This window comes from Callorhinus ursinus, unplaced genomic scaffold (genome assembly GCF_003265705.2).
Source record: "Callorhinus ursinus isolate GAN/ISIS: 27379988/994484 unplaced genomic scaffold, GSC_fseal_2.0 scaffold16, whole genome shotgun sequence".
NCBI lineage: Eukaryota > Metazoa > Chordata > Mammalia > Carnivora > Otariidae > Callorhinus > Callorhinus ursinus.
In genome coordinates this window covers 8,899,598-8,913,116 of record NW_027397078.1, presented here as the reverse complement: position 1 = coordinate 8,913,116, position 13,519 = coordinate 8,899,598, and the positions used below count along the sequence as shown (strand labels likewise).

At 53.0% G+C, this 13,519-nt stretch overlaps 1 long non-coding RNA gene across 2 annotated transcripts; it reads left to right on the top strand.

Moving 5' to 3' along the window:
• The first annotated feature begins 1,341 nt into the window (after positions 1-1,341).
• On the top strand, positions 1,342-12,835 carry LOC112812739 (uncharacterized). Of its 2 annotated transcripts, XR_012381027.1 has the most exons (4): positions 1,342-2,696; positions 3,585-3,873; positions 5,586-5,665; positions 8,071-12,835. It is a non-coding gene; the product is annotated as an uncharacterized lncRNA (long non-coding RNA). The 2 variants fall into 2 exon arrangements; XR_012381026.1 differs by having other exon boundaries at positions 1,342-3,873.
• Positions 12,836-13,519: the final 684 nt, after the last annotated feature.

Sequence of the window (13,519 nt, the reverse complement as noted above, 5' to 3'; positions counted from 1 at the left end):
TCAGAGTCATTGGTGTGGCTTTTTCAGAGATCCATGTGGAACTGCTCAAAGCCATGAGGATGGGGACGCCCAGTGGCTCAGTCAGTTAAGCGTCCAACTCTTGATTTCAGCTCTGGTCATGATCTCAAGGTCATAAGATCGAGCCCCGTGTGGGGTTCTGTGCTGGGCACGGAGCCTGCTTAAGATTCTCTCTCCCTCTCCCTCTGACCCTCCCACCCCCACTCCCTCTCTCTCCCCACTTGTGTGTGCTCTCTCTTTCTCTCAAAATATATAAATAGTTTTTTTTAATTAAAATTAAGAGAAAAAGTTGTGAGGATGGAAGCAATCACTGCTCAGTCATTGCAACTATGCCCAGTATTTCACGTGGGTAGTGCCTAAGACGACGACTATAAAAAGGTTGTAACTGGCCAGGTTTCCTGGCTTAAGAGTATGTTTAGTGCTTGTTTTTTTCTGAATTGTTTTTTTGAGAGAGAGAGAGCATGCGTGTGAGCGGCAGGGGGCGGTTAGTCGAGGGGCAGAGGGAGAGGAGAGAGAGAATCCCACGCTTGGCATGGACCCTGATGTGGGGTTTGATCCCACAACCCTGAGATCATGACCTGAGCGAAATCAAGAGTTGGACGTTTTTTGTTTTAATTTAATTTTATTATGTTATGTTAGTCACCATACAGTACATCATTAGTTTTTGATGTAGTGTTCCACGATTCATTGTTTGCATATAACACCCAGTGCTCCGTGCAGTATGTGCCCTCCTTAATACCCATCACCGGGCTGACCCATCCCCCCACCCCCAGGAGTTGGACGTTTAGCCAACTGAGCCACCCAGATGCCCCAAGAATATGTTCAGGGTTATAAAAGAAACTGCCAAACTTTGTGCCTAAGAGGCTGTACCATTTTGCATTTCTAGCTGCAATAAATAGGAGTTGCTGTTGCTCCACATCCTCGCCAGCATTTGATGTTGTCAGCGTTACAGGTTTGGGCCATTCTAACAGGTGCATAGTGGTATCTCATTATTCTTTTGCTTGCCTTTCCCTGATGACATATGATGTAAAGCATCTTTTCATATACTTAATCCCATCTGTTTATCTTCTTTGGTGGGGTGTCTGTTAAGATCTTTGGCCCAGGGCGCCTGGGTGGCTCAGTTGGTTAAGCCACTGCCTTCGGCTCAGGTCATGATCCTGGAGTCCCCGGATCGAGTCCCGCATCGGGCTCCCTGCTCGGCAGGGAGTCTGCTTCTCCCTCTGACCTTCTCCCCTCTCATGTGCTCTCTCTCTCTCTCTCATTCTTTCTCTCAAATAAATAAAATCTTAAAAAAAAAAAAAAAGATCTTTGGCCCATGTTTTCAATCTAGTTGTTTTGTTTTTTTATTGTGGAGTTTAGAGAGTTCTTTGTATATTTTTGATAACAGTCTTCTGCAAACATTTTCTCCCATTCTGTGGCTTGTCTGCCCACCCCTTACATTGTCTTTTCCAGACCAGAAGTTTTTAATTGGCATGAACTCCAACTTAATCAATTATTTCTTTTATGGATTCTGCCTTTTGTATTGTATCTACAAAGTCATCACCACAGGGTCGCCTGGGTGGCTCATTCGGTTAAGTGTCTGTCTTCTGGTTTGGGCTCAGGTCATGGTCTCAGGGTCATGAGATCGAGCCCCGCATCAGGCTCTGTGCCCAGCTCGGAGTCTGCTTGAGATTCTTTGTCTCTGCCTCTCCATCTTACTTGTACTCTCTCTCTCTCTTTCGCTCTGTCTCTCTCTTGTGCGCGCGCGTGCGTGCGCACAAATAAATAAATAAATAAAATCTTAAAAAAAAAGTCATCACCACACCTAAAGTCATCAAAAAACTTTTGCATCACCCCAAACAGAAACTTGGTAACCATCAAGCACTCCCCTCCTCCCTCCCTCCAGCCCCTGGTGACCTGTGTTTTACCTTCTGTCACTATGCAATGGCCCGTTTTAGATATGTCATGGAATTAGAATCACACGATATCTGTTCTGCTATGTCTGCTTTATTTCACTTAGCACAGTGTTTTCAAGATTCATCCATGTTGTAGCATGTGTCAGAATTTCCTTCCTTTGTATGGCTGACTAATATCCCATGGTGTAGGTATGCCTCACTTTGTTTATCCATTCATCCATCGATGGACTCTTGGGTTGTTTCCACCTTTGAGCTATTGCAATAATGCTGTGAACACGGTTGGACAATGTTGGCATGCTGTATTCGAGTTCTCTCTTTTTTTTTTAAGATTTATTTATTTGAGAGAGAGCGAGCGTGTGCGAGCTGGGGGGAGGGCAGAGGGAGAGGGAGAGCAGCCGACTCCGTGCTGAGCGCAGAGCCTGACGCGGGGCTTGATCGCAGGATCCTGAGACGATGACCTGAGCCGAACATGACAGTCAGATGCTCCACCGACTGAGCCACCCACACGCCCCTCTAATTGAGTTCTTGCTTTTAATACCTTTGGGTCTGTATCCGAGGATTGAATTGCTCAGTCATATGAGGGCATTACTGTCTTAGGCACTCTTCTAGGTGCTTTACATTCCACAAGGAAAAAGAAAGAGAGAAGCGAGAAGAGAAAAAGGCAGTGCAGATAGACAACTCTTTTGAATATTTTGCTCCTGCGGGAAGCAGAGACATGGGGCCGTAGCTGCAAGAGGAGGCCAGCTCACGGGAAAGTTCTTTAAGATGGAAGAAACCAGAAAGGTTTGTATGCTAGTGAGACCGATGTAGTTGTGAGGGAATGATTAGCGCCACAGGAGAGAGAGAGCCCCCTCGTTGTGTGGACGACAGGGCATGGTGTTGGCTTGAGGTGGGAGCAGGGGACAGTGTGTCCCCAGTGGCCGGGTAGCTGGGGTGGTGGAGGCTGCAGAAGTCCTCTTCAGCCGGCTGGGTGAGCCAGGAGGCGAGGCCATCAGCCTTGAGTGAGGATGGAGGAGATGTTGGAGGTATGAAGACATCACGGGAGGTCGGAGATTGTCCCCTAGGAAAGTGGAAAGGCAAATGGACTGGGCAAATACGGGATGAAGAGTGGGCAGTGTTGACGGTGCGGAGGAAGTTCTCAGTCATTAACTTCAAGTGGGCCCGGTCAGCGTGCTTGGGGGCTTTTCTCCACCTGCGTGTGGGCCAGAGTAGGAGCCGGAGCTGGTGGAGCAGGGCTGTGACTGAGGATGGAAGCTAGGGACAAGAGCATTGGGGTGGGGGAGGGCAGAGAAGGGAGAAGCCAGGCTGGCGGAAGGTTCATCTCTCCATCCATGGACCTGACTCCCTCTTGGATTAACACCTGCTTCTCCTGATACTCTTAGCGCCATCAATAAAGGTCAGGGGAAGACCTGTGTTCTTTGCCCCTCCCCGAGCAGGGGCTGAGAGGGGGCTGGGGGCCGGAGACAAAGATCACCGCACGCCCACCCCCCGCCCGAGTCTTCTACCCCACTCTCTTCGTCAGGGGGCCATCAAGGGTCACATATTTACCGAGCACGCAGTCTTGGCCAGGCAAAAATGCTAACACTTTATTTCCTATATGCCCAGCAGTTTACATTTCTCTTGTTTTACCTGAGAGGAAAGTACTGTGGGTTTTTTTGTTTGTGTTTTAAGTAGGCTCCATGCCCAGCGGGGAGCCCAGCACGGGGCCTGAACTCAGGACCCTGAGCTCAAGACCTGGGCCGAGATCAAGAGTCAGACGCTTAACCCACTGAGTCCTCCAGGCGCCGCAAGAAAGTAATGTCATTGGGTCCATTTACAACTGAGAAAAATGGAGGCTCAGAAGAAGATGGAAACCTTGGCCTGCGGATTGCAGAATCTGAAACCTTAAACAGGCCACCTCCCCTGGTGGGCCATCTGGAGTTGAACCAGATCCAGCCCCTGACCTCAGGCGTGTAAACAAGTAATTGTAGAATTTAGCACTTTTATTCTTTCTCTCGGGTTTCCCCAGGCCTCCTTTCCTGTGAAGCCCAGACCCCACCCTCTCCCTTCCCCAGCCGCTAGGGTAACCCAAGTCCAGGGTTGCCCGGGACCCAGGGTTTTCTGGGCCTCTGGACTTCCAGTGCTAAACTCAGGACACTCTGGGGACTGCCAAGACGGTTTGGTCTCCCCAGCTGCGGCTCACCCATCGGCCGCTCTTCTAGCTTCCCCCCGCCTTTCTCCTTCAGTGGCTTTGCTCATCTCGTGCGTGGTATTTGTTTGACTTCCACTGTCTCCTTGGGGACTCCTGAGTACTTCTCAAGCCCCTTCTGGGAGCCCAGCACTGGGGCAGTGGGAGAGCAGAGGCTGCAGTGAAGGTTTGGAATGGGCACTTCTGGATAAATGCCCTCTGAGTGCCCATAGTCGACCATCACCCCCAAACAGACACATCATTCACATCAACAGGCTAGAACATTCTGGGCTCGGCTAACATGGGGGGAGAAAGAAAAGGGCAATCTCTCAGGCAGGTTCACCAATTCATTCATTCATTCATTCATTCATTCATTCATTCATTTGTCAAATACTTGTTGAGCACCTATGGGCCTGGTTCCGCTCTAGGCAGCAATGAACAGCCCAGACCGAATCCCCAGCTTGTGTTCCCCGGTCTCCTAAAGCATTTGTCTCCCAGTCTCCTCGGTTAAAAAAAAAAAAAAAAAAAGCAGTGCTGAAAGTCTTCCATCAATTTAGTCCCCAACACCCAGCATGGGATGTGCTCTGCAGATGTCCGGTAAACTTGAAATGAGTGGCTGTCTGAGGGATCTCGGGTTCTGACATTAATGCCGTAAGTTCCATCCTGAGAGGTCCGCTAACTTTGGTAAGGTCTCCCCATGTGGAAGGCAGGTGCGCTCCAAAGAGACAAGAGCCAACTGTGCTTAGTGCAAAGGCGACCGCGGTTAGCAGATGCTGGTCTGTGAGGGGGTAGGGTGCCAGGGTAAAGTGAAGGGGACTTAAGGGAAGCCAAGGGGAGCCGGGCCTTTGGCCCCCAAAGAAGCAGGGCCAGCAGAAGGCACCGAGCAGCTGGGGGAGAGACCTTGGAGGAAGGTGAGCACTTGTTAAAGAGAAAATGGTGGCACTTGTTAAAGATGGCGGCGGACTTCATTCAGGACCTTCCTGATGTGCATAGGGACCACTGCCGTGGGGCTTTGCACTGGGGGAGAGAGACCACTTTGCTTTCAAATACAACTGGACGGGTGGAGATTTATGGCCAAGGAGTAGGGCAGGAGTCACTGGAATGACCAAGAGGAAATGCCCAGGGTAAAGGGGATCCTGGCTAAACCAACTTGATGGGATTTTTGCTGAAGGGGACCAGGGTGTTGGCGTAGTGAGGGTGGGGGGTGAGAAATTTGATCAGATAGCAAGGGTGGGGGATTTGGGCTAGACTGACTCACCAGGCTTCTTGCTGAAACTGGATTAAGCGGGTAGAGCCACTGGGCCAAGGACAGAGCCCAAGGTTGAGGCCTAGTTATTTGGGCCTGGTTAGTACTTGGATGGGAGTCTTTGTCAGCACAAAGAAAGGCATCCGAAGCTGCCACCCTCTTGCTGGCTCCAAAGAGGGGGACTGGGAGGAAGGTGTTGGCGGGGGGAAAGAGCTCAGGATTTTCCTCAGAACAAATCCTGGTCCCATGCTGAACACAGGTCACCCAGGAAGGACCGTGAGCTCCGGGGCTGACAGACTGGTTTCACATCCAGCTCCACAACGGACTACGTGACCTTGGGTGAGTCACTTGGCTGTCGCGTGCCTCACTTTCCCTATTTGGCAAATGAGGGTAATGCTCCTGACCCCGGAGGGCTGTTCTAAGGATTATCTAGGGCAGTGGTTCTCAGGTCTTCAGACCGGCAGCATTACCTGGGAACTGGTTAGAAATGCAAATTCTCCGTGTACCCTAGACCTGCTAAATCAGAAACGCAGGCAGCCGCTTTAACAAGCCTCTAGGGGATTCCGATGCACTCAAGTGCCGGAAACACCCTGCTAGGTCAGGTCAGTGCAGAAACAAACCCCTTGTAGGTAGGTGAGCAGTTCTTTTTCTCTGCCCCATCACAGAACCAGGGGAGCGGATCTCAGGCGTGCCCTGTGGGTGCATGTTAGAATCGCCTGGCGTCTTCCCAGACCAATTACTTCAGATTCCCTAAGGGTGGGGGATGCCAGCCATCAGCAGCTTTTGAAGCTCCCCAGATGATTCCTCGTGCAGCCCTTGTGCAGCCGGCTAGCTGGTATCAGAACCCCCTGGAGGGCTTGTTAAACACAGCCAGCCAGCCCCACCCCCAGAGCACCTGATTCCCTAGCTCTGGGATGGGGCCTGAGAATTTGCATTTCTTTCTTTTTTATTTTATTTTATTTTATTTATTTGAGGGAGAGAGAGGGTGGGGTGGGGAGGGGCAGAGGGAGAGAGAGCATCTCAAACAGACTCCCCGCTGAGCGCAGAGCCCAACATGGGGCTCGATCCCGTGACCCTGAGATTATGACGGGAGCAGAAACCAAAAGCCAGACGCCTAACCACCTGAGCCCCCAGGCGCCCCGAGAATTTGCATTTCTAACAAGCTGCCAGGTGCTGCCCGTGCTGCTGCACTTGGACCACACCCTGAGATCCACTGCCCAGGGGGGTGAGATGAGAATGGAGAGGGGCGGAAAGTGAGGGGCCTGGGGGAGAAATCCCAGCTTTCTCGCTGCCCCCCCATGCTGAATTAGGCATGAACTTTGCTTGTGCATCCATTGTTTTCATTACACTCTGTCTGCACCGGGGGGATGAGGTAGGTTGATGATTGTGGAGAAGCTGAGCTGCGGCATGGGCCTCAGAGAGAGCAGGAATTTTCCCCTACCATCTCGGCAGATTCCCCAGCAAAATTAATCAAGAGGAGCTGCTTGCACTAGGGTCCCTTGGGTGGTGCATGGAACCTCCCAGACCCCTCCCCCCACCACCGCCCTTGGCCCCCTTACCTGCATTTTCTATTTTTTATAAAAAATATTTTACTTACTTGAGAGAGAGCACGCACACATCAAGCAGGGGGAGCAGCAGGGAGCCCGACACGGGACTCGATCCCAGGACCTTGGGATCATGATCCAAGCCAAAGGCAGATGCTTAACCGACTGAGCCACCCAGGCATCCTTTGCCTGCATTTTCTCAAGAGCAGGTGCTTGCTTTTACGTTTTCACTTCCCTCTGCTTCCAAGCGCCCCTAGTGGGGAGGGGAATAGGGAGCCAGGAGGCTGAGATGTTTTTCTGTGGGGTTTTCCATCAGTCTGAATTCATTCATTCATTCATTCAACAATCATTTTATTCAACAAATATACATGGCAGCGTTAGGTGGGCAGGGAGTCCTGTTTTGTTCACTGCTGCATGTGCCCAGATGCCCAGTGTCTGGCACAGAGTTGGTACTCAAGAAATACTTGTTCAGTGATGGGGGCCCAACTGTAGGCTCGTACCTCTACCACTAAAGGAAGACGCAGCCCCTGCCCTCAAGTGCCCAGAGTGGCGTGCCTAGCCGACAAAGATGCTAAACCAGTAGCTCTGAACGGTGACGGGCATGGTGACAGCGCAAGGTCTCTGAGCCTTTGGCGGAGGCCCCGTCCTGGCTTTGGGGGTACAGGAAAGGGCTTCCCCGGGGGGACATGTGTGTCAGCTGAAATCTGAAAGATGAACAAGCCAGGGGCAGGAGGACAGAGGAAGAGGGCGGACGGTCTCATACGACGTCTGCGGGTGGCACAAAAATGGTGCAACCACTTTGGAAAACTGATAGAATTGTACTCTTTACCTGTGAATGATCCGGGGCGCCCGGCGGGCTCAGTCAGTAGAGCGTGCGGCTCTTGATCTTGGGGCTCGTGAGTTCGGGCCCCACATTGGGCGTAGAGCTTACATTTTAAAAAATGTGAATGACACACTTTAACGTGGTTCAGATGGTGACTTCTATGTGATAAGAATTTTACCTCAGTAAAACCCCCGCCTTTTTTTTTTTTAACGCAATACATTGATTCGTGTTTCTTGCACCGAATGAGATCAAACACTGCCGATACAGAGCAAGCCCCGTGTCCCTACCCTCCTGCGAGCATCTCCTGCCTCTACTCCAGAGGTGACCACCAAAGGGAATTTCATGTCCGTCATTTCTATGCATCTTTATATTTGTAGGACACAGCCGCGTGCCGCTCCGTAACCCTCTGTGACGGGCATAGTCAACGTTGTATCTCCCCGTCATCCTGCCGTCTTGCTGGGGCTCTTAGCTCAACCGCGTGTCTGCGAGGCTCCTCTGTTGGCATGTGGGAGCCCACCTCGAGCACTCTCCCTACTGTTTGGGTGCCATGGCATGAAGGCACCATACAAGGTCAGTACTATAATTTTTTTTTAAGATTTTATTTTTTTATTAGAGCATGAGCAGGGGGAAGGGCAGAGGGAGAAGCAGACTCCCTGCTAGGCAGGGAGCCCGATGCGGGGCTCGATCCCAGGACCCCAGGATCATGACCTGAGCCGAAGGCAGACGCTTCACTGACTGAGCCACCCAGGCGCCCCTTCAGTTGCTAGATCTTAATCCCATGCCGCTCCCCGCCCTGCTGTTTTCCAAAGCCCATCTACCCAAAGGCCAGGAGTCTGGCTGGCAGGAGGAGGCCAGGGCTCTGCAGGGAGCAGGAAGGCTATACCTGGGGGAGGCCCGCCTTTTCCCCCAGATATGTGACCTCGGGCACGTCACGTCCTCTCTTGACCTCAACTTGTTCATCAGAAAAATGGGGCCTGTGCTTTCGTGTCTGAGGTCCATGTATCGCGTCCCTTCCAGCTCTAAAAAATTCTTTGGATCCTGAGCTGCCACAGAGATGAGAGGGAGACTCTGGGGTCTGCTCACAGGGTTGGGAGGTGAGGGGCTCCTAGGGGGTGGCTTTTGCTGCCCTGTTTCAAAAGGGACCACATGATTCTTCATAAAAGGAAGACCCCTTGTCTTTTTGGATCATCGCCTGCCGGGAGAGGCCCAGGCCAGGGAATCCATGAACCAGGGCGGCCCGCCATGCTGTGTAACTCGGAACTACTTGTACTTGTGTCTGGGTGAATCAAGGGAACTCAGTGCCTTAATCACAATAAGAGGAGACAGGCCCACGGACAGGGACACCTAGACGGACGGGGCCCGCGGCAATGGCAGATGAGGCTCCGGTGGGAGTAGATGGAGTGGTGGAAGAAGGCAGCTGGCCCCTGCCGCTCTGGGCGTGGCTGGAGCTGTTTGCCTTACAGGGAGGAGCTGGTGGGAAGCCCACCCTCCAAGTGTCACCCGAGGGGCCGGCTGGTGGCTCCCACAGGTGTGACCGAGGTAGGGCTGGCGCTCGGAGCGCAAGCACTCAGCCGTCTGGCTGCTCCCTTAGAATTCTCTCCCTCCTTCTGACTACCCTCAAAGTGGGCTTCCGGCAGCCTGGCTGTGTTCCTGCCACACAGAAAGTCCTCTGCCACCAGAAAAAATCACAAGGCTTGGCCTGCCATGTGAGGCCTTGTCCACTTCAGCCATAGCCACACGTCCAGGCTGACCTTTCCCAGGCTCAGCTGTCGGGTGCCCCTGGCCCTGGCTCCAGCCACCCCAGGGTCTGCCCCCCCCCCGCCCTCCGCCCCCAGAACACGGCCTGGCTGAGGCCTCGGCCACACAGCAAAGGCTTTCCCAGCATGCCCTCACTGGCTGGTCTTAGACATGTGCCCCAAGTCGCTCAGAACCCTGTTGGTACCTGCTGAGCCCCACACAGCCCCCCCACCCCCACTTGGCACCCCTAGGCCGGATTACCCACCTGTCTTCTCTCCTTGACCACTGCCTGCAGGACAGCAGGCCACGTAGACCCTGTTGCTGCTGCACCCCCATGTGGTGCCTGGCACAGAGCGGGTGCCTGGGAAATCGGTGAGCAATGAGTGGGTTTCTCTTGTACCCTGGCCTTCAGGGGTGGGAACTGTGCTCCCCAGGCTATCAATGAAGAAATGGAGCTTAGAGAATTTCTTGCTCGAGGCCGGCAGCCAGCCAGGTGCAGAGCAGGTCACCTGAGCCCTGATAAATAACCCTGTCTCTCCAGAGACTCATGAGAAAGTACTCGAAACAATCCCACAGTAGCATCTGCCAATGGAGGGGGAGAGCATTTGAATAAGTAACATTTGCCAGTGTAGCTGCATAGCATTTGGGGGAGTTCTGAAGTGTGTGTGTGTGTGTGTGTGTGTGTGTGTGTGTGTGTGTGTGTGTCTTCCCGAGAGTTTCCCTCCTTCCCCTTCCGTCCCCGTCACTACCTCATGGCCTCTTGAGCATCTTGGCTGAGAGTTTGCTTCGAGAAACTTAAGGCAGTTGAAGAAATTCCCTGTGCCCTGAGGGAACTTTTAGAAAGCCAGTGCAGGGGTGAGGCACCGGAGAGAAGCAGAGAGGAAAGAGAGGCTTCCCTAGGCTCCTGGCTGGGAGAGCTGGGCCCTCCAGGGAGAGGAGGGAGAAGCCTGTGTGTCTCAGAGCCGTGGGAGCAAGGCCTGTGTGGTGGTTAATCAGAGGTGTCAACTTGGCTGGCCATGGGGTACCCAGATATGAGGTCAAATATTCGGGTGTTTCTGTCAGCATATTTCTGGATGAGACTAACAGTTAAATTGGTGGACTTTGAATGAAGTAGATTGTCCTCCCTAACACGGGCGGGCCGTGTCCAATCAGTTGAAGGCCCGAGTAGACCAACAAGATGAGCCTTTACCAAACAAGAGAGAAGTCTCCAGCAGATGGACTTTGGCCTTCATCTACACCATCAGCTGTTTTTGGTTCTGCAGCAGACAGCCTTCAGACCAGAACTGCATCATCAGCTCTTCTGGGGCCCTTGCCCGCCGACCCACATTGTAGATTTTGCACTTACCAGCCTCGGTAAACACATGAGCCAATTCCTTGTAATACATTTTTTTCTCTCTCTATATATACACATCCTATTGGTTCTGTTTCTCGGGAGGAGGCCTGACTAATACAGCCTGCTTCCTGCCAGAGCCTAGATTGGCACCAGCATCCATGCCCCAGGGCAGGAGAGAGAGAGGCCTTGCACCCAGTGTAGCAGGAGGGAACTGAAAACCTTGCCTGGAGCTACAGTTCTGGGCCTTGGAACTGGAGCCACCCTCCCCGAACGGAGAAGCTGGTCTTCCACCCTGAGCCCTCCCTTGTCCTCTGTCACCTGCCCGCTTGGCCCTCGGACCCCAGAGCCTGGAGATGGATCAGGCCGCCCGTTCTGCTCATTGTGCTGGGGCCCGGTGTCAGCAGGAGGCGGGGCTCTTCCATGTGCCCTGGAGGCCGGCCCTCTCCTCCTTGCCAGGGCGCGGGGGAAGGCATGGATGGGGCAGTCTCTCTGGACATCCAGGGGCCCAGTCCCCCTCGATCTTATCTGCTTGGACTGGGTGGCTTCACAGGACTTTATTTTCGAACACTGTTCTGGAGGCTGGAAGTCCAAGGTCACAGTTGGATTCTGGTCAGGGCCCTCCTCCTGGCTTGTACATGCTGCCTTCTTGCCGTGTGCTCACAGGGCAGAGATAGAGCTGTAGCCAGCCGTCTGGGATCTCCTCTCAGAAGCACACCAGCCCCACCATAGCAGGGCCCTACCCTCGTGAACTCATTGAACCTTAATTTCCTTAATTATAGGCCCCATCTCCAAATACAGTCACACTGGGGGTTAGGGCTCCAACATCCAGGTTGAGAGAGACATGATTCGGCCCATACAACCCTTGCAGATGAAATCTTTCCCTCGAAGGTCTCAGCCTGGTCACTGACTGATACCACTGGGCTCCCAAAGCCTTCGCCCGGGGAAATAGGAAATGCCCTGAAAGGCTCTCTGGGTACTTTATGCTTAAACCACTTGTTTGTTTGTTTGTTTTTTTAAGATTTTAAAATTTTATTTATCAGAGAGACAGAGAGAGCACAAGCAGGGGGAATGGCAGGCAGAGGGAGAGGGAGAAGCAGGCTTCCCGCTGAGCAAGGAGCGCAATGCGGGACTTGATCCCAGGACCCTGGGATCCTGACCTGAGCTGAAGGCTTCACCGACTGAGCCACCCAGGCGCCCTGCTTAAACCACCTGTAAAACGCCATCTGTCTTAGGTCCCACCCAGGGTTGCTCCCATCAGTCATACTCCCAGCACCCACCCTGACTGGCAGGGAAATCACTGGGTGCAGGGCAGGTGCTGTGAGGGCCCAGGGCAGGACTAGGGTTGGGGTCAGGCCTAGGTCAGGGGTATTTTTGTCAAGGGACTCAAAATTCATACTAACTTAAGGTGGGGAGAAAAACTCTGTGTGTGTGTGTGTGTGTGTGTGTGTGTGAGAGAGAGAGAGAGAGAGAGAGAGAGAGAGATTGAGAGATGGAAGGGAGGGAGGGAGGGCAGAAGGGCACATGGCCAGGAGGGCAAGAAGCTCGGGTCACACCAGCTGCCTTTGTAACCTCAGGTCACCTCCCTCTGTGGGCCTTAATTTCCTCTTCTGCAAAAAGAAGGCCTGGATTAGATCACCCCCCAGGCTGCTTCTAGCCCTGACATTCTGTGATTTTCTAATTTCCTTCAGACTCCAGGGGCCTGCAGACCCCATGCTAATGTGCATGAATAAAACATGGGCGTCCTCAAGCTCAAAATATCGCAAGTATTTGCTCTGGATTTGTTCTCACTTCACTATGTGGTAAGCAGCGTCCAGCTGGGGCCCTGTGGCCTCCTGTTTGGATTGTTCTAGTGTGGCTGGGCTCCCTCAGGAGGCCGATGGTATGGTGGGGGGAGGTCCAGCCACGCCAGCGAGGGAGCTTCTCTCTGCACCTTCCCTCCCTCCATGCTCCCCCACACGCTTTGCTCTGAGGCCTCAACCCCAAACCCACCCCCCCAGGTCCCCTGCGTGCGGGTGCTCGGGGCCCCTCATTGCACCACCCTGGGGCCATCTCCCTCGGATGTCTGCCCTGGCTCCTTCACACGGTACACGGCCACCTGCATCCATGCTGGGAGGCAGCCTGTTGCCTGCTGCCTTATGGAAGGGGCATATCCTATGTCTCTTCTGTGGGAACTCGACAGACACAATTTTTTTTCTTATATTTGTTTTCTTTTCTTTTTTTAAGATTTTATTTATTTATTAGAGAGAGCGTGAGCAGGGGACGGGGGCAGAGGGAGAGGGAGAAGTAGATTCCCCACTGAGTGGGGAGCCTGACGCAGGACTCGATCCCAGGACCCCGGGATCATGACCTGAGCCGAAGGCAGACGCTTCACTGACTGAGCCACCCGGGCGTCCCTTAAGTTTTCTTTTTAAGTTATTTTTTGAGAGCAAAGGTTTGGGTTTACAGAAAAATTGCACAGAAACTACAGAGGGTGCCCGCGTCCCTCCTCATCCCCTCCCCCACCGGCCCCCTATTATTAACATCGGGCCTTGATGTGGTCCCTTTGTTACCACTGACCAGCCAGTATTGGTACCCTGTTATTTAGTAAAGTTTGGGGTTTACATTAGGGCTCACTCCTTGTGTCTCACAGTTCCATGGGTTCTGCCAAATGCGTGATGTCGTGTACCCGCTGTTACAGTACCATACGGGACAATTTCTGCGCCCTCAGCATCCCCTGTACTCCCCCTCTGCACCCCTCCCTTCTTCCTTTCCCCAGC